At 42.2% G+C, this 18455-nt stretch overlaps 1 protein-coding gene across 2 annotated transcripts in view; it reads right to left on the reverse strand.

Annotated features, from left to right (window-relative positions):
* LOC140476119 (latent-transforming growth factor beta-binding protein 2-like) overlaps positions 1 to 18455 on the reverse strand; it is a 469839-nt gene that overhangs the window by 401322 nt on the left and 50062 nt on the right. The gene's annotated exons all lie outside the window — the stretch shown is intronic.

The raw sequence follows: 18455 nt of genomic DNA on the forward strand, positions 1-18455 counted from the left end.
ATATGTCCCCTCTACATACACACACACATACACACACACATACACACACACACATACACACACATAAGTTTGTGGGGTGACATTGTACTTACAGAATTATAGTTCTGTGTTTCCTTAAACACAAGTGAGGTGCCGGAGGACTGGAAGGTTGCTCATGTTGTCCCCCGTACAAGGAAGGTAGTAGGGATATTCTAAGTAACTACAAGCCAGTGATCCTGACATCAGTGTGGGAAAGTTGCTGGAGAAAGTACTGAGGGATAAAATCTATTTATGTTTGCAAAAGAATGAGCTTATCAGTGATAGGCAACATGGTTTTGTGTGGGGGAGATCGTGCCTTACCAACATTAGAGTTCTTTGAGGAAGTGACCAAGTTGATTGATGAAGGAAAGGGCTGTTATATCATTTACGTGGATTTTAGTAAGGCATTTGATAACCATCCCCATGGTAAACTAATGAAGAAAGTGAAGTCACATGGTGTGCAGGTGTTCTAGCTAGGTGGATAAAGAACTGGTTGAGCAACAGGAGACAGAGAGTAGTAGTTGAAAGGAGTTTCTCGAAATGGAGAAAGATGACCAGTGGTGTTCCACAGGGATCAGTGCTGGGGTCCCTGTTGTTTCTGATATGCATAAATAATCTGGAAGAGGGCACTATTGGTATGACCAATAAGTTTGCAGATGAAACGAAGATTGGTGGAGTAACAGAAAGCATAGGGGACTGTCAAAGAATACAGGAGAATATAGATAGACTGGAGAGTTGGGCAGAGAAGTGGCAGATGGAGTTCAATCCAGGCAAATGTCAGGTGATGTATTTTGGGAAGTCTAATTTGAGAGCAAATTATACAGTAAATGGAAGAGCCTGATGGGAAAAGTTGATGAGCAGAGTGATCTGGGAGTTCAGGTCCATTGTACCCTGAAGGTGGCTCCACAGGTGGATAGAGTGGTCAAGAAGGCATATGGTATGCTTGCCTTCACAGACTGGGTATTGAGTGTAAGAGCTGGCAGGTCATGTTAAAATTGTTCGGTCGCATTCGGTCGCATTTAGAATACTGTGTACAGTTCTAGTCACCACATTACCAAAAGGATGTGGAAGCTTTGGAGAATGTGCAGAGAAGGTTGACAAGGATGTTGCCTGGTATGGAAGGTGCTAGCTATGAAGAAAGGTTGAGTAGGTTAGGTTTGTTTTCATTAGAAAAAAGGAGATTGAGGGGAGGACTGATTGAGGTCTACAAAATCATGAAGGGTATAGACAGGGTAGATAGAGATGCGCTCTTTTCCCGGGGTGAAGGATTCAATAACACGAGGTTACACTTTCAAGGTGAGAGGTGAAAACTTTAAGGGGACTATACGCGGCAGTACTTTACACAGAGGATGGTAGGTGCCTGGAATACGTTGTCAGCAGAGGTAGTAGAGGCATGCACGATAGATTCGTTTAAGATGCATCTGGATAGATTTGTTTAAGATGCATCTGGACAGATGTATGAGTAGGTGGGGAGCAGAGGGGTATAGATGTTTAGGAATTGAGCAACAGCTCAATTTGGATCGGCTCAGGCTTGGAGGGCCGAAGGGCTGGTTCCTGGGCTATAAAGCTTCTTGGTTCTTTGTTCTCTTTGTTGTAAATGTTATTTTGCTCAAAACCTGCATGAATTCATGTAAGATTAAATAAATCCCTTTTTTAGATTGGAATCAGTCTGAACATTGGGACATAGACAGTCTCACACAGGGTACCTCGCACCATCAATGCGTTATATGAGCCAACATGGGACCTATTTTTTAGATTTATTTTTTGATTAGATTCCCTAGAGTATGGAAACAGGCCTTCGGCCCAACAAGTTTACATCGACCCTCCGAACAGTAACCCACCCAGACCCATTACCCTCCCCTATATTTACCCCAGACTAATGCACCTAACACTATGGGCAATTTAGAAAGGCCAATTCACCTGACCTGCACATCTTTTGGACTGTGGGAGGAAACCGGAGCAACCAGAGGAAACCCACGCAGACACAGGGAGAATGTGCAAACTCCACACAGACAGTCACCCAAGGTGAGAATCGAACCCAGGTCCATGGTGCTGTGAGACAGCAGTGCAAGTTCACTTGAGAACGTAACTTTAAAAGAAGTTCTGGGATTTACATATGAAAGAACTGAAACTAACATGGTCATTCTAACAGATGAGAGACTTAACAAACAATCCAGGCCTTTTTCAATATATAATTTCAGTTACATCACACTGTAAACTTTTGCTGTAAATTCTATGTCCTACGATCTTATACTCCACAACCACCTGACGAAGGAGCACAGCTCCAAAAGCTGGTGCTTCCAAATAAACCTGTTGGTCTATAAACTGGTGTTGTGTGAATTGGCCATGCTAAATTGCCCGTAGTGTTAGGTGAATGGGGTAAATATAGGGGAATGGGTGTGGGTGGGTTGCTCTTCGGAGGGTCGGTGTGGATTTGTTGGGCCGAAGGGCCTGTTTCCACACTGTAAGTAATCTAATCTAATCTAAGTAAAATATAATTTGGCATTGGGAGCACATAAGTGACTGAAAATTGCAACTAAAATATTTCTTAAAATGCCAAGTGTATAAACCTCAACGCAGCTTGATGTTCTCCGGGATTGCTTTGGCCCATTTGATAGTGTTCAAAATGCTAACTCACTCAGGCAAATTAACAAATGCGTGTTTCTCGTTTGACCGATATTCCTCCCTCAGAGAAGTGTGTCACGGGGCATATTTGAATTCAGTGTCATTTGCATATATTTGTTGCTCCAGTGAATTCTGTAAGACCCAACAAAGTTATTTTCTTCTGTGCTGCAGATCACTTTGAACCCCTTGGCTTTTCCTGACTGAATTCAACCATATATTGCCAAGGAAGCTTTTCTGGGATTGATCTAAATCTGGGATTATAAGCAAAAATTCAAATGCAGCCAAGACAGATCCAGAAATTTAGAAAATATGTCAGCTATTCATGCATTAATTTGTAGAAATTGAGAGCAGATGATTTCCTCAGTACTTGTTTACATGCTTTTGACAATCGGTTTTCTCATACAAGTTTTTTGTTTTTAAATTATCTATCTTAAATCCAAATGCATTTCTTCATTTGCCAGACTAAGATATAATCTATCAGCCCTCTTCTTTTACACAGCAACAAAGCAGTAGCAACATGAATCTAATTCAACCTTCAGACCACAACATTCTATCTGCTACATGAAGATACATAAAGTTCAAGAACAAATAACGATTGGAAGGGGATTTAAATATACCTCTGTCAAGGAAAATTCTCGATGCCGAAACATGCTGCAAGAAGCAATTGAGCAAGTATGGTAGAAAACAGCAATGCCAGGTCAGAAAAAGACTCAGAGAAAGAGGAAATATTAGATAGCAGAACATTATTTCCTCCTGTTCTTTATATTTTAGCAACCCTTTCACAGACTTGAATCCAGTGTTTTGTTTTAAATCTAGCCAGGCATCTAATCCCATTTGGCCCTATTTTCTGGTCTTTTATGGTGTTTGTGGATCTCACTCAGTTTTCAATCTATTTTGGCACCATCCTTTAGATCTCTGAAGCTCTTCATATTTTGTGAATATGATCTAAATCAAACTCAGTATGAAAGTGACTTAAGTACTTTGGTATTTATTGACACCAGTCATCTCTATGTGCCATTTAATGATATAATTCATTACAATTATTTCTGGAGTATCTGTTTTTTATATAGAAAACTGTTATTGATTTTCTTGCATCTTGTATTCTCTAATTTGTGTGAAAGTTGAAAGGAGGGAGGCAGTACTTTCAATCATTATTTCCTTGTTCATGCTTGCAGCTGCCATGTAGGACCATAAGATATAGGACCAGAAATAGGCCATTCAGCCCATCAAATCTGCTCTGCCTTTCGTTGAGATCGTTGCTGATTTGACACTCAACTCCACATTCCTGCCTTTTCCCCGTAACTCTTGGTTTCATTATTGATTAAAAATCTGTTTATCTCAGCCTTGTATATATTTAATGACCCAACTTTAACAGCCCATTGTGGTAAAGAATTCCACAAATTCACAACCCTTTGAGAGAAGAAACTCATCCTCACCTCGCTCATAATTGTGCAACCCTTTATTCTCAGATAATACCCTCTGGGCCTAGATTCTCCTATAAGAGGGAAACAATCTTACTGCATCTACCCTGTCAAGTCCCCTAAGAATCATGTCTATTGCTATAAATTCATAAGAACAGAAGAAATAGGAAGAGGAGTAAACTATTCAGCCCCTCGAGCTTGCTCAACCCTTCCATAGGATCATGGCCAATCTGACATTCCTCATATCTATTTCCTTGCCCTTTCCCCCATGTCCCTTGATTCCCCCACTAATAAGAGCCAATCAATCACAGCCCTAAATACACACAAGGACTTGGACCCCACAGCTCTCTGTGAGTCCAAAGACTCACAACCTTCTTAGAGAAGAAATTCCTCCTCATCTCTTTCCTAACTTGGTGCCGCTTTATTCTTAGACCATACCGTCTGGCCCTAGACTCTCCCATGAGGAGAAACGTCCTCTCAGCATTTACATTTTCAGGAATTATATATGTTTCAGTGAGATCACCTCTCATTTTTGTAATTTCCAATGGATAGAGTCATTAAACGATCCCTCCATAAGGGAATCCTCCTCGTGAACCTTCTCTGGATTGCCACCAGTTGAATGATAGCTTCCCTGAACTAAGGGGACAAAATTCCTCACAGTACTGATGTGGTCTCACCAGCACCTCATACAGTTAGCAAGACTTATCCTGAAATCCTATTGAAATAAGGACAACATTCCATTAGCCTTCCTGACTACCTGCTGCACCTGTGTGCTCGCTTTCTATGTTTCATGTGTGAGGCCTCACAAGTCCCTTTCTGTTGCAGCTTTCTCCATTTAAATAATATTCTGTTCTCTTGCTCTCCCTTCCAAAATGAACTGTTATACATTTTCCCACATTATACTCCATTTGTCAATTCCTATTTAACCTATCAATATCTCCCTGTAAACTGTTTGTATCCCTCTCAAACCTACTTTTCCACCGGTTTTTATGTCATCTGCAAATTTGGCTCCAACCCATTCAGTTCCTTCCTCCAAGTCATTGTTAGATATTGTAAACAGTTGTGGTCACAGCATTGATACCTATTGGTAATAGGTACCAGCCTGAGAAAGAACCCTTTATTCGCTGTTTCCAATTTAGGAGTCAAATCTCTACCCACACCAATATACCTCCTCCCCCAACATCATGGGCTCTTATCTTGTAAGTTAACCTTTTTTGAGGTATGTTTTCAAACATGTGTCCAAATAAACAGATGTCCAAATAAAACACCTCTACTGGTTTCCCTCTATCCAGTTTGGTTGAGTCTTTCTCAAAAAACTCTTGCCAGACACAATTTGCTTTCATGACGCCATGTTGGCTCTGCCTGATTATATTATGTTAAAAATCACACAGCACCAGGTTATAGTCCAACAGTTTAATTGGAAGCACACTAGCTTTCCAATTAAACTGTTAGACTATAACCTGGTGTTGTGTGATTTTTAGCTTTGGACACCCAGTCTAACACCGGCATCTCCAAATCATAATTATGTTATGCTGGTTTTCCAAATGTTCTGCTATTTCTTCGTTAAAAATTTATTCCAACATTTTTCTAACAATGCTGGGCTAATCCATCTCCACCCAACCCATTTCTGCCTCCCTCCCTTTCTGAATAGAGGTGTCACATCAATAGTTTTCCAAGCCTCTGGTACAACTCCAGATCTTTGGAAAGTTACAACCAAAGCATCCATGACCTTTGTAGCTATCTCTTTAGGATCCTAACATGAAGCCATCATGGCCAAGGAAGTTATCGGTGTTCAGCCCCATTAGTTTGCCTATTACTACTTCTCTAATGATGATGATGATGGTTCTTAATTTCTCCTCTATATTTTTTAGTATTAATGCGATGTTCAAAGTACCTTCCACTGTAAAGACTGATTCAAATATCTGGTTAACTCCTCTACATTTCCTTGTTCCCCATAACTGTCCCCTCAGATTCATTTTCGAAGGGGCCTATGTTCTCTTTGATCTCTCCCTTTCATTGTTTTTACATTTAAAGAAGCTCATACTGTCAGTTTTTTGTATTTGCCCTCATAGTTTCTGGGCTCACCTCAAATTTTGTTACATTCCAACATGTACAGAGCCAATCTACTCAACCTCTGCTCATAAGACAGTCCATCCATACCTGGTATCAGCCTTTTGCCTAATGCTATAAACAAGGTCGGATGGACACATCATTTCCTTTCTACTCCCATTCTTCCACCAGTCACAATAAATGTTCGACGTTGACAGGATGATGATGTGACCTATTATCAGGAAACATAAAAACTGGGAGCAGAAGCAGGCCATTGGCATTTTCAGCCTGCTCTGACATTCATGAAAACTCATGAAAACATTTACACACAGAAATATGGAAAATAGGAGCAGGAGGAGGCCATCCCGCCCTTCGAGGCTGCTCTGTCATTCATCACAATCATGGCTGATCATCCAACTCAATGGTTCCCCTCCAAGCACGGGATTGATGTGGATTTCACCAGTTTCCCAAGGACAGAAACCCCCTCCCCCCGGTCCTCACCTTCCACCCCACTAACCTCCAGATACACCACATCATCCTTCACCATTTCCAACACCTACAAACGCATTCCACCACTAGAGATATATTTCCCTTCCCACCCTATCCACTTTCCATAAAGACTATTCCCTCTGCGACTCTCTTTTCAGGTCCACATCCCCCACCAGCCCACCCTCCCCTCCCAGCACCATCCACTGCCACTGCAGGAATTGCAAAACCTGCACCCACACCTCTCCCCTCACATTCGTCCAAGGCCCCAAAGGAGCCTTCTACATTCATCAGAAATTTGCCTGCACTTGCACACGTCATTTACTGTATCCATTGCTCCCGATGTGGTCTCCTCTATGCTATTTACAGGACGCCTACTTACAGAACGCTTCAGAGAACATCTCCGGGACACACGCACGAAGCAACCCCACTGCTCTGTGGCTGAACACTTCAACTCCCCCTCCCATTCCACCAAGGACATGCAGGTGCTGGGCCTTCTCCATCGCAAAACCCTAACCACCCAACACCTGGAGGAAGAACGCAGTGGGACCCTCCAACCACACGGGATTAATGTGGAGTTTACCAGTTTCCTCATTCCCCCTCCTAGATCCAACCTTTCAACTCAGCACTGCCCTTATGACCTGCCCTATCTGTCCATCTTCCTTCCCCCCATCCACTCCACCCTCCTCTCTGACCTATCACCTTCACCCCATCTCTATCCACCTATTGCACTCTCAGCTAACTTTCCACCAGGCCCACCCCGCTCCAGTTTATCTCTTCACCCCCTCGGCTCACAAGCCTCATTCCTGATGAAGGGCTTTTGCCCAAAATATTGACTCTCTTGCTTCTCAGATGCTGCCTGACCGGCTGTGCTTTTCCAGCACCACACTCTCGACATCTACCTCAATAGCCTCATCCTGCTTTCTCCCCATAACCTTTGATGCCATTCGCCCCAAGTGCTATATCTAGCTGCCTCTTGAATACATTGAATGTTTTGATAACAACTACTTCCTGTGGTAATGAATTCCACAGGCTCACCATTCTCTGGGTGAAGAAATGTCTCCTCATCTCTGTCCTGAATGGTCCACCCTGAATCCTCAGACTGTGACCCCTGATTCTGGACATACCAACCATCAGGAATATCCTCCCTGCATCTCCTCACTCTAATTCTGTTAGAATGTTATAAGTTTCTATGAGAAGTCTCCCTCACTCGTCTGAACTCCAGTGAAAACAATCCTAACCCAGTCAATCTCTCCTCATACATCAGTCCTGCCATTCCTGGAATCAGCCTGGGAAACCCTCGCTGCACTCCCTCGAGAGCAAGAACATCCTTCCTCAGAAAAGGAGACCAAAACTACATACAATATTCTAGATGTGGCCTCACCAAAGCCCAGTATAACTGCAACAACACATCCCTGCACCTGTACTCTAAATCTCTTTCAATGAAGGCCAACGTACCGTTTGCCTTCTTTACCGCCTGGTGCACCTGCATGCTCACCTTCAGTGACTGGTGCACAAGGACACCCGGGTCCCACTGCATACTCCCCTCTCCCAATTTACTGCCATGGTTGATCTGTTTGTGTTTGAAATCCCACACTCCATCTATCCTAGAATACCTTTCCTCACAAGAATCTATCCACCTCTGTCTTCAAAAATAATTAAATAAGCAAAAACACCAGACTCCTCTGGTTTCTAAAGTTCTAAAGTCACACAATCCTCTGTTCTCCTCAATTCTCTCTAAAAAGGGCAACCCCCTCGTTTTAAAACAAAGTTGACCACCAACAAGAAGATGACTATTCAGAATCTTCTCTACTTCAAATAAATCACCCCTCACTCTTCAAAACTCCAATGGAAACAAACTCAGTCTGTCCAACCTTTCCTCATAAGATACCTCACTCAGACCAGATTTTCATCTTGTAAACTACCTCTCACATAATTGCATCCTTCCTTTAAAAGGAGACCAAAGCTGCACACATTGAATCCCTACAGTGTGCAAACAGGCCATTTCGTCCACACCAACCCTCTGAACGGCATCCCACCCCACCCTCCTACCCTGTATTCCCCACATCTAATCTACCTAGCCTGTACATCACTGAATGCTATGGGTAATTTTGCACAGCCAATCCACCTAACATGCACATCCTTGGACTGTGAGAGGAAACTGGAGCATCCAGAGGAAACCCATGCAGACACGGGGAGAATGTGCAAACTTCGCACAGACAGTTGCCTGAGGGTGGAATCCAACCCAGGTCCCTGGCACTGTGAGGCAGCAGTGATAACCACTGAGCCACTGTGCCACCTCACAGTATTTGAAATGTCTCAGAAATGTCCTGGAAAACTGAAGTAAACTATCCTTACTTTTATGTTCAGTTCCTCTTGAAATAAAGGATAGGATCCCATCAGCCTTCTTGATGCCAGACCCCTATATTAACATTTGAGACACATGCAGTAGGACACGTAAATCTGTCCCCACTTCAGAATTGGGCATATGTTCTCCATTTAAGTTCTGCTCTGCCTTTTTAAAGTGAACATCCTCATATTTCCCCACATTATTTTCAAATCTTCCAGATTTTGCCCATGCACCCAATCTAGCCATATCTGTCTTCATCCTCTTTGTGTCTTCATCACAACATAGCTTCCGATTTTTTTTTGTCATGTGCAAATGTTGCCACCATGCTTTTCATTTCCTTCATTTATTTCAGTGACATAATTTGCATAAAGCTGAGGCACCAGCACAGACCGCTGTGGGCTGGGTAATCCAAGACGGAGGATGGGAAACAATTGTTGCTGTAAGAGCTGCTCCCTTTTTGAGGTATTTCAGGTATTGGAGCTGATTCCCTCGAATTCTAGGAGCAGTAATTACTGTTTTATAAGCTGTTGCATTGGTTTGGAACTTTGAGAACAAAAAGATCAAAACAACAGCACTTTATAAAGGACGAAGGGAGATAAATGCAGAGACCATATGGTCAGTGTAAGAGAGAGAGAGAGAGACAGAGAGACACAGAGAGAGAGAGAGAGAGAGAGAGACAGAGAGACACAGAGAGAGAGAGAGAGAGAGAGAGAGAGAGAGAGAGACACAGAGAGAGAAAGAGAGAGAGAGAGACAGAGAGACACAGAGAGAGAAAGAGAGAGAGACAGAGAGACACAGAGAGAGAGAGAGAGAGAGAGAGACAGAGAGACACAGAGAGAGAGAGAGACAGAGAGACACAGAGAGAGAGAGAGAGAGAGAGAGACAGAGAGAGAGAGAGAGAGAGACAGAGAGAGAGAGAGAGAGAGACAGAGAGACACAGAGAGAGAGAGAGAGACAGAGAGACACAGAGAGAGAGAGAGACAGAGAGACACAGAGAGAGAGAGAGAGAGACAGAGAGACACAGAGAGAGAGAGAGAGACAGAGAGAGACAGAGAGAGAGAGAGAGAGACAGAGAGACACAGAGAGAGAGAGAGACAGCGAGAGACAGAGAGAGAGAGAGAGAGAGAGAGACAGAGAGACACAGAGAGAGAGAGAGACAGAGAGAGACAGAGAGAGAGAGAGACAGAGAGACACAGAGAGAGAAAGAGACAGAGAGACACAGAGAGAGAAAGAGAGAGAGAGAGACACACAGAGAGAGAAAGAGAGAGAGAGAGAAAGAAAGAAACCTACGTTGCTGTCTGACACAACAGTGAATCTGCACAGCTACTGCCTTTGCTGTTTGAGTTCAAGTATTTGTATTGTGTGGAATTCTGGTCTCCTTCCTCTAGGAAGGATGTTGTGAAACTTGAAAGGGTTCAGAAAAGATTTACAAGGATGTTGGAGGTTTGAGCTAAAGGGAGAGGCTGAATAGGCTGGGGCTGTTTACCCTGGAGCGTTGGAGGCTGAGGGTGAGATGTTTTACAAAATCATGAGGGGCATGCATAGGGTAAATAGATAATATTTTCCCTGGGTTGGGAGAGTCCAGAATTAGAGGGCATAGGTTTTGGGTGAGAGCAAAAAGATTTAAAATGGGACCTAAGGGGGGGTGTGGTGCGTGTACGGAATGAGTTGCCAGAGAAAGTGATGGAGGCTAGTACAATTACAACCTTTAAAAGGCATCTGGACGTGTATATGAATAGGAAGGGGTTAGAGGGATATGGGACAAGTACTGGCAAATGGGACTAGATTAATTTAGGATATCTGGCCAGCATGGACGAGTTGGACTGAAGAGTCTGTTTCTGTGCTGTAAATCTCTGTGATTCTATGACTTCACTTATTATGTCCTGCCAATCAGAAAAGAGACTCATTTATGCATATTCCCTGTTTTCTGCCAGCCAGCCAATACAACCAGAAGATAATACAATAGAGCGTAGAACAGGCCCTTTGGCTCTCAATGTTGGCGCCGACCTGTGAACTATTCTCAGCTCGTCCCCCTACACTATCCCATCATCATCCATCTGCTTATCCAAGGATTGTTTAAATCTCCATACTGTGGCTGAGTTAACTACATTGGCAAGTTGGGCATTCCACACCCTTACCACTCTTCATGTAATACCTGATACCGTGAGTACAAACTTTGTGCAGTAATCTTTGATGTGGAACCTTGTCAAAGGTTTTCTGGCAATTGAAGTATAATATGTCTATAATTTCCCCTTTATACACAACGCAAGTTCCACCTTCAAAGATTTCAGTAAAAATTGGTTAAAGATAATTTCCCTTTCACAAAACCATGGTGACTTTTCCAATTATTTGGAGTATTTCAAAATACCCAGTGGAAATCTCCTTAAAGATCAGGGAGTTTTTTTTTATATAGATTTGCGACTGAATCTGGTTTCATATTAGGAACAAGTTATGCAGGTTCCTTTAGCTAGCAAAGAATAACAGCTTTATTTGAAATAAAGCTAAATGTGCATAGATTATTGCAAAGAAATGGTGCAAGCTGTGCCAAGATAGGTATAACATATTCTAACAATCCAAACTTAACCTGAGGAAAATGTTAGAATACCCCACAGAACACATCAAACAACAACCAGGATTGATACAGACCCTATGGGTTTGTCAGCAGCTCCTCAGAAGTTAGTGACACTGTGGATGAGCAAATCTTGTTAGAATTTCAGGAGAGATTCTAATTGTCAACTTTTGATGATATGGCCTGGAAATTCTTTCAAAAACTACTGTCATGCACTGTCTCAATGACTGCTCATGTTTTGGTGTTTCGCCCCCCCTCTCCTGGGTTTACGTTCCCAAGGATTCTGGAAACTGCACTCTAGCACTTACTCACAAGCATATTTCACAAACTGCAAACTTCACCGAGTCAGTGCAATACTTGTTTCTCCAGCTATATTCTGGCTCAGTTACACAAAGTAAAATGCTGACTTACGGCTCTCCTTCTCCCTCATTCAGCGCTACACAGTTTCTCTCAGGTCCCCACAGCATTTAGGATGTTTCCTGAATGAATCTTCTGCCTCCTAGAACAAGAACCATCGCAAACCCTAACCACCTGATGCCTAGAGGGGCTTCCAATACTTTGAGCCAGTGACACTGAGGAACAGTGATATGTTCCCAAGTCAGGATAAGTGTGTGGCTTGAATGGTAACTTCCCATGTATCCTTCCTGGTAAGTGGTGAGTATTCCATCACACTCCTAAGCTGTGCCTTATAGATGGTGGACAGGCTTTGTGGAGTCAAAGATGACTTAGTCACTGCAGGTTACCAAGCTTCTAACCTGCTCTTTTAGCCACAGTACTTGTATGGCTAGTCCAAGGCACAACCTTCAGGGTGAAGGGCCACACTTTAGAATTGAGATGAGGAGATATTTCTTCAGTAATGAGGGTGGTGAATCTGCGGAACCCATTTCCGCAGAAAACTGCGGAGGCCACGTCATTGAGTGTATTTAAGATGGAGATTGATTAGTAAGGATCAAGGGTTTTGTGGTTCTGGAGTCAGGTGTACATAAAACAAGTTAAGGATGGCAGATTTCTTTCCTTAAAGGGCATCAGTGAACCTCAGATTTTTATAGCAATCAACAATAGTTGCACTTCTCTACTTTCTAATTCTAGATTTGTATTGAATTCAAATTTCACCATCAGCCATGGTGGAACACAAATGCATGTGCCCAGAACATCAGCCTGGGGTTCTGGATTACTGGTCCACTGACATTTCCACTACAGTATCCAAATCTAGATCTCCACAAGTAAAAGTGTGGTTACAAAGGCATTTAGCATGGTTGCCTTCATTGCTCAGACTTTGAGAATAGGAGTTTGGAGGTCATTTTGAAGTTGTACAAGACATTAGTGAGACCTCTTCTGGAGTATTCTATCCAGTTCTGGTCCCCCTGCTATAGGAAGGGGATGATGGTTCACTGGTTAGCACTGCTGTCTCGCAACACCAGGGATCCAGGTTTGATTCCCACATTGGCCAGATGTCTGTGTGAATCCTGCAAATTCTCCCTATGTCTGCATGGGTTTCCTCCCACAATCCAAAGATGTGCAGGTTAGGTGAATTAACTGTGCTAAATTGCCCACAATGTTCAGGGATGTGTAGGTTAGGCACACTGCCTTTATTCCTGATGAAGGGCTTTTGCCCGAAACGTCGATTTCGCTGCTCGTTGGATGCTGCCTGAACTGCTGTGCTCTTCCAGCACCACTAATCCAGTACATAATTTAGAGGGAAATGGGTCTGGGTGGGTTGCTCTTCAGAGGATCGGTGTGGACTTGATGGGCCAAAGGGCCTATTTCCACACCGTGGGGATTCTATAGTCTTGGAAGCGTTTTCTTAAATTGAGAGGGTTCAGAAGAGATTTACCAGAATATCGCTGGGACTGGTGAGTTTGAGTTATAAAGGTAGGCTGGGATTTTCTTCAACCAAGTGTAGGAGACGGAAGGGTGACCCGATAGAGATTTACAAAATCATGACCGGCTTAGCCAAGGTGAATAGCAAGGGTCTTTTCCTTAGGGTGGAGGAATTCAAAGCTAGGGTCATATTTCTAAGGTGAGAGGAGAAAGTTTTAAAAAGAACGCTTGGGGCAACTTTTTAATGTAGAGAGTGTGTAGAGTAATCTGCCAGAGGATGTGGTTGAAGCAAGATGTAAAAGACATTTGGACAGGTAAGGTTTGGAGGGATATGGGCCAAATGGAGACAAGTGGGACTTCTTTCGTTTAGGAACGTGGTTGGTGTGGACGAATTGAACCGAAGGGTGTTTCCATGATGTATGACTCTATGACTCAGGTTTTCTAAACATTTGCCAGCCAAGCTGATGGAAAAATTCTGAATCTATAACAATATATCATACAGTGAATACAATTAATTTGCAATATTTCATTCGAGCTGCATTGGTGCTTTTTCAAAACCAAAATGGCTTTTAAATTATGAAATTAAAGTGTAGATTTTAAGGCTGTGCTGTTCACTAAACATCAATTGCACATGAAAAATGGCAATTTGTTTATGTTTGTTTACAACTTATAAATGTGTTTGCTCAGATAGCTCTTTTTTTCTGTTTTAAGTCCTGTGTGTTTTGATCTCCTAAACATTGTTTCCGTTTCTGTGTCCAGTTGGTTTTAAGACAAGTATGTTAATTTCTGGAATAATACTCCCAACATGTGTGCCAGATTCATTTCCAGCCTCAAGCAGAGTTACAGAAAAAGCACATTGAGGGTGGAACCTGACCTGAATTCCCAAACTTTAACTAGGCGAAAGTGAGGACTGCAGATGCTGGAGATCAGAGTCGAGATTAGAGTGGTGCTGGAAAAGCACAGCAGGTCAGGCAGCATCTGAGAAGCCGGGAAATCGATGTTTCGGGCAAAAGCCCTTCATCAGGTTTCCTCATGAAGGGCTTTTGCACGAAACGTCGATTTTCCTGCTCCTCAGATGCTGCCTGCCCTGCTGTGCTTTTCCAGCACCACTCTCATCTAGACTTCTCAAAATTTAACCCAAGACAAGCCTTCATAATGGGGGATACCTTACTAGTAACAATGATCCCAGTATCCGTGGGCAAGAAGGCTGACTGGGTTGAGAAACATATCAGCCATGATCAAATCGTGGAACAGACTTGACAGGCTGAGTGACTTAATTCTACATCATTTAACATTACTTTCATAATCCTGTATTTCTCAAAACACAAAATTGACTACATTTCAAAAGTTCTTAATTAACTGGAAGCCAAATCTTTAGATGACATTGTTTTGTTTTCAGCTGGAATTATGTGTCCGAAGTGTCCAAAATAATTAATGGTTTTAATGGAGCAAATAATGGCTGCACTCCAAAAAATATTGGAATGACATTGAATGAGGCATTCACGCCCGATAAGAATGGAGTGTTTTTAAAATGTTTGCCCTGTTAAACTTGTGCCCTATCAACATGTAATCCAGTTCTGAGCACCAGATTGACACTGCATGAGGCACATGTATCTGGTGAGAGTCGAGAGCATTTAAACTGTTAGAATATAGTGGTGAAAGCAGAATCTATAATTGCTTTTAAAAACAGGGCAGATGAATGTTTAAAGAAGAGAAAATTGAATCTGTATGAAGAATAAACGGGGATAGGACTAAGCATACACTTCTTTCAGGTAATTGGCATCAGCATGATAGACTTATAGCTTCCTGTACAGTGGAAATTATGCAACTTCGCTGGGCTCAAGTTATATACAAAACAGTACAGAATCAACTTGCAATGTTATAGCAATAAAGTTATTCAGGCATTTAAACAAACGAGTAATAGCATGGTATGGTGTAGTATATAGTGTAGAAATAGTGTTCTGAAAAATTGCCAAATTAGTTTAAAGTTAGCATTTCCAAACAGTGTGCAAGTGGTTGAGCTGTAAAGCACATCTGTGGCACAGATTTTCCGTTGACCTCCTACTGAAAGACAGCACTAGACTGTAGACATCACAAGCATGTTAAATATCCCACATAAGATGGATGTTGCCTTTTTGTCACAGAGCCATCTCTTGGAATACTGCTTGTTTCTTTGATTTGTTGCTTTCTGCTATATGCTTTAAAAGAAATAAATATACTTCTACAGTACTACATTCGGCAGAACAAGTTCCTGAAGCCCAATAACTGTGAGCAAATTTGTTAAGTTATGGCAATTACATTAAATCCACAATAATTCAAAGATTCAAAATCTTAAATATGAATGTCTTATTTTGTTTGGAAGGTTAATTTATTCTCAGTACCAGAATGATCTTCCCTATTTTAATCCTGCAATACAAGCAAATAAATATGTTTAGAAGCTGACTCTTATCTCTTTAAGTGCTTTTTTATTAAATATCTAAGATTTGTGCATACCAGAGGTGATTTTAATTGCAAATCCGAAAATCTCGGCAGTTGGGAGCCTCAAAGTCTGTGTTTCATCTGGACAGGACTCTATCCTGACCTTCTTTTATGACTTCTAATATATTTTGCTGCTACACCCCCCACCTCCAAAAGTAGGCAATATCTGCCATGTGAAAGCATGTGCGTATGAGAAGTAATATAACTTGACTGACTGGCACACTCCAGAAGTCATACCCACATTGTACCATTTATCAAAAGCACTCTATAAAGTTGTGAATTTTTTTGCCGCACTGTGCAGAAACATAACAGTGCTGACTCTCCTGCCAATTAGTTGTTTTTCAATCTTTTACCATTCAGTAGCCATAATGTAATCAGACCTGGTGTAATGTTAGCCTACCTGTATTTTTGAAAGTTGATCACCTCTCCTGAGTTTTCAGGAATCACTGGAGTCAGGAAGGATGTCAAAGGACTAGAAAACAGCTAATGCAACATTCCTGTTCAAGAAGGCAGGGAGGCGGAAGAGGGGAAACTATAGGCTGGCGAGCCTTCCTCTTGTCATTGGTAAGACTTTAGAGTCCTTAGATTATGGAGAACTTAGAACTCCATGGAAAATTAGGATGCAATCAGCACACAGTTTCATCAAAGCAAGATCATGCTTGACAAATCTGTTAGACTTCTTTGAGGAGGTAACGAACCAGTTAGACAAAGGATAGCCATTGAACATGATCTGGATTTCCAGAAGGCCTAGGACAAGTTGCCATACAGGAGTGTTTGACTAATTCAAAATATAGTGCTTTTATTACATTGAGACAGCAAGTTTTTCGCCGAATGTTAGTACTTATCCTTTTTCAGCCCTTCACATTGCAAACACCATCTCACAGTGAATGGCTAAGCAGCACACCTAATCAGGGGCATATTTATATTTGAATGAAGCCTTGAGTTTCGATAAATGGCTCATTTCTAAAATGAAATCCATGAAATAATTTGGATTTGTATGTTGAATTTGGAACACATGTGGTTTATATAACTCAAGTTGTATTGAGGTGAAAGCTAAGTCAAACATAATTTTGTCTGTGTTCCTAACATATATGGAAACCAATCAGTATGGTAAAGGGGCTTGAGTTAAATTACTGAAATAGTTATATTGGCATATTTTCTGGGTGTCCAGTGTAGGGTACATGTCCTCCTGCCTTCAGTAAAGCTACTGTTTTCCTAAGTTCAGAGAATCCTATCACAGGTTGGCAGACCTAAGGCTTCAGGACCCTCATGAGGGATCAGGGATGCTGCTGAGGTTTCCCTACGGTAAACCTTCACACAATACCAGAAAAAAGCATCGAGAAGTCTCTGAATGCTTATTCAGCTGTGACCATAGGATTGCAGCAAAGTTTGGAGCCAATTGGAAACTTGACAGCACTGGCATCTGTGCAATAATGTGGAAAATTGCCCAGGTATGTCCTGTTCACTAAAAGCAAGACAAACTTAAGTCTGGCCAATTATCACCTCAGCCGTACATTCTCAATCATCCGCAACGTGATGAGAGTATTGTTGAAAATTCTATTAAGCAGCACTTACACATCATCAACTAACTCACTGATGCTCATTTTGAGCTTTGCCGGGACCACTCTGCTCCAGATCTCCAGGTCCGAATATGAAAGAGCTGAATTCCATAAGTGAGGTAAAGAGTGACCGCCCTTGACATTCTGGCTGTATTTGGCATTAAGGCACGCAAGGTGTTGATGAGAGTCAAAAGGAAAGTTCTCTACTGGAGTCTTGCCTCGCATAAAGAGGGATGATTGCGATGGATGAAAACTGATTATCTCTGTCTGAGGTCATTGTTGCAGGGTTCCTCAAGGCAATGTCTGAGGCCTTCGCCACTGAACGTTATTCCAACATAAGGTTAGAGGTGGGGATGTTAGTTGATAATCTCCCATTGTTCATGGCTCTCCAGATACTGAGGAAGTTCATGTTTTTATTTATTCATGGGATGTGTGCATTGCTGGACAAGACAGCATTAATTGCCTATTACCTAATTGCCCAGAGAGCAGTTAACATACTGTTATGGGTCTGGAGTCGCAAGTAGAACAGTTTCCTTCTCTAAAGGACATCAGTGAACCAGATGGGTTTTTCCTGACAATTGACAATGGTTACATGGTGATTATCAGACTCTTAATCTCAGATTTCTTTCATTGAATTCAAATTCCACCTAAGTCTCCAGAACATTACCTGGGTCTCTGGATTAGTAGTCTAGTGATAAACCACGAGGACATCAGCTCCTCTTTGGATACATCCAAGACCCGGACAATATTCAGGCTGGAGCTGGAAAGTGGCAAGTAACAATCGTACCACACAAGTTCTAGGCAATAATTATCGCCAACAAACTCTAATTATCGCACATTAACATTCCACAATCACTCTTTGACTAGAAACTTAACTGGACCGGCCTCCTAAATACAGAGACTACAATAGCAGGTCAGAGGATGGGTGGATAATCACATGATCAGCTGTTCACAATGCTCTACATCAAGCGCTGACTGAGTGACAGCTTTGGGGAACAATCGTGGCTGTCGGCAAAAATGACCCTAAGTGTCTGGTTGATTGCCACTTCAACACACCATCTTGTTCCCTGGCCAAAACA

The sequence above is a fragment of the Chiloscyllium punctatum genome, chromosome 4 (genome assembly GCF_047496795.1).
Source record: "Chiloscyllium punctatum isolate Juve2018m chromosome 4, sChiPun1.3, whole genome shotgun sequence".
NCBI lineage: Eukaryota > Metazoa > Chordata > Chondrichthyes > Orectolobiformes > Hemiscylliidae > Chiloscyllium > Chiloscyllium punctatum.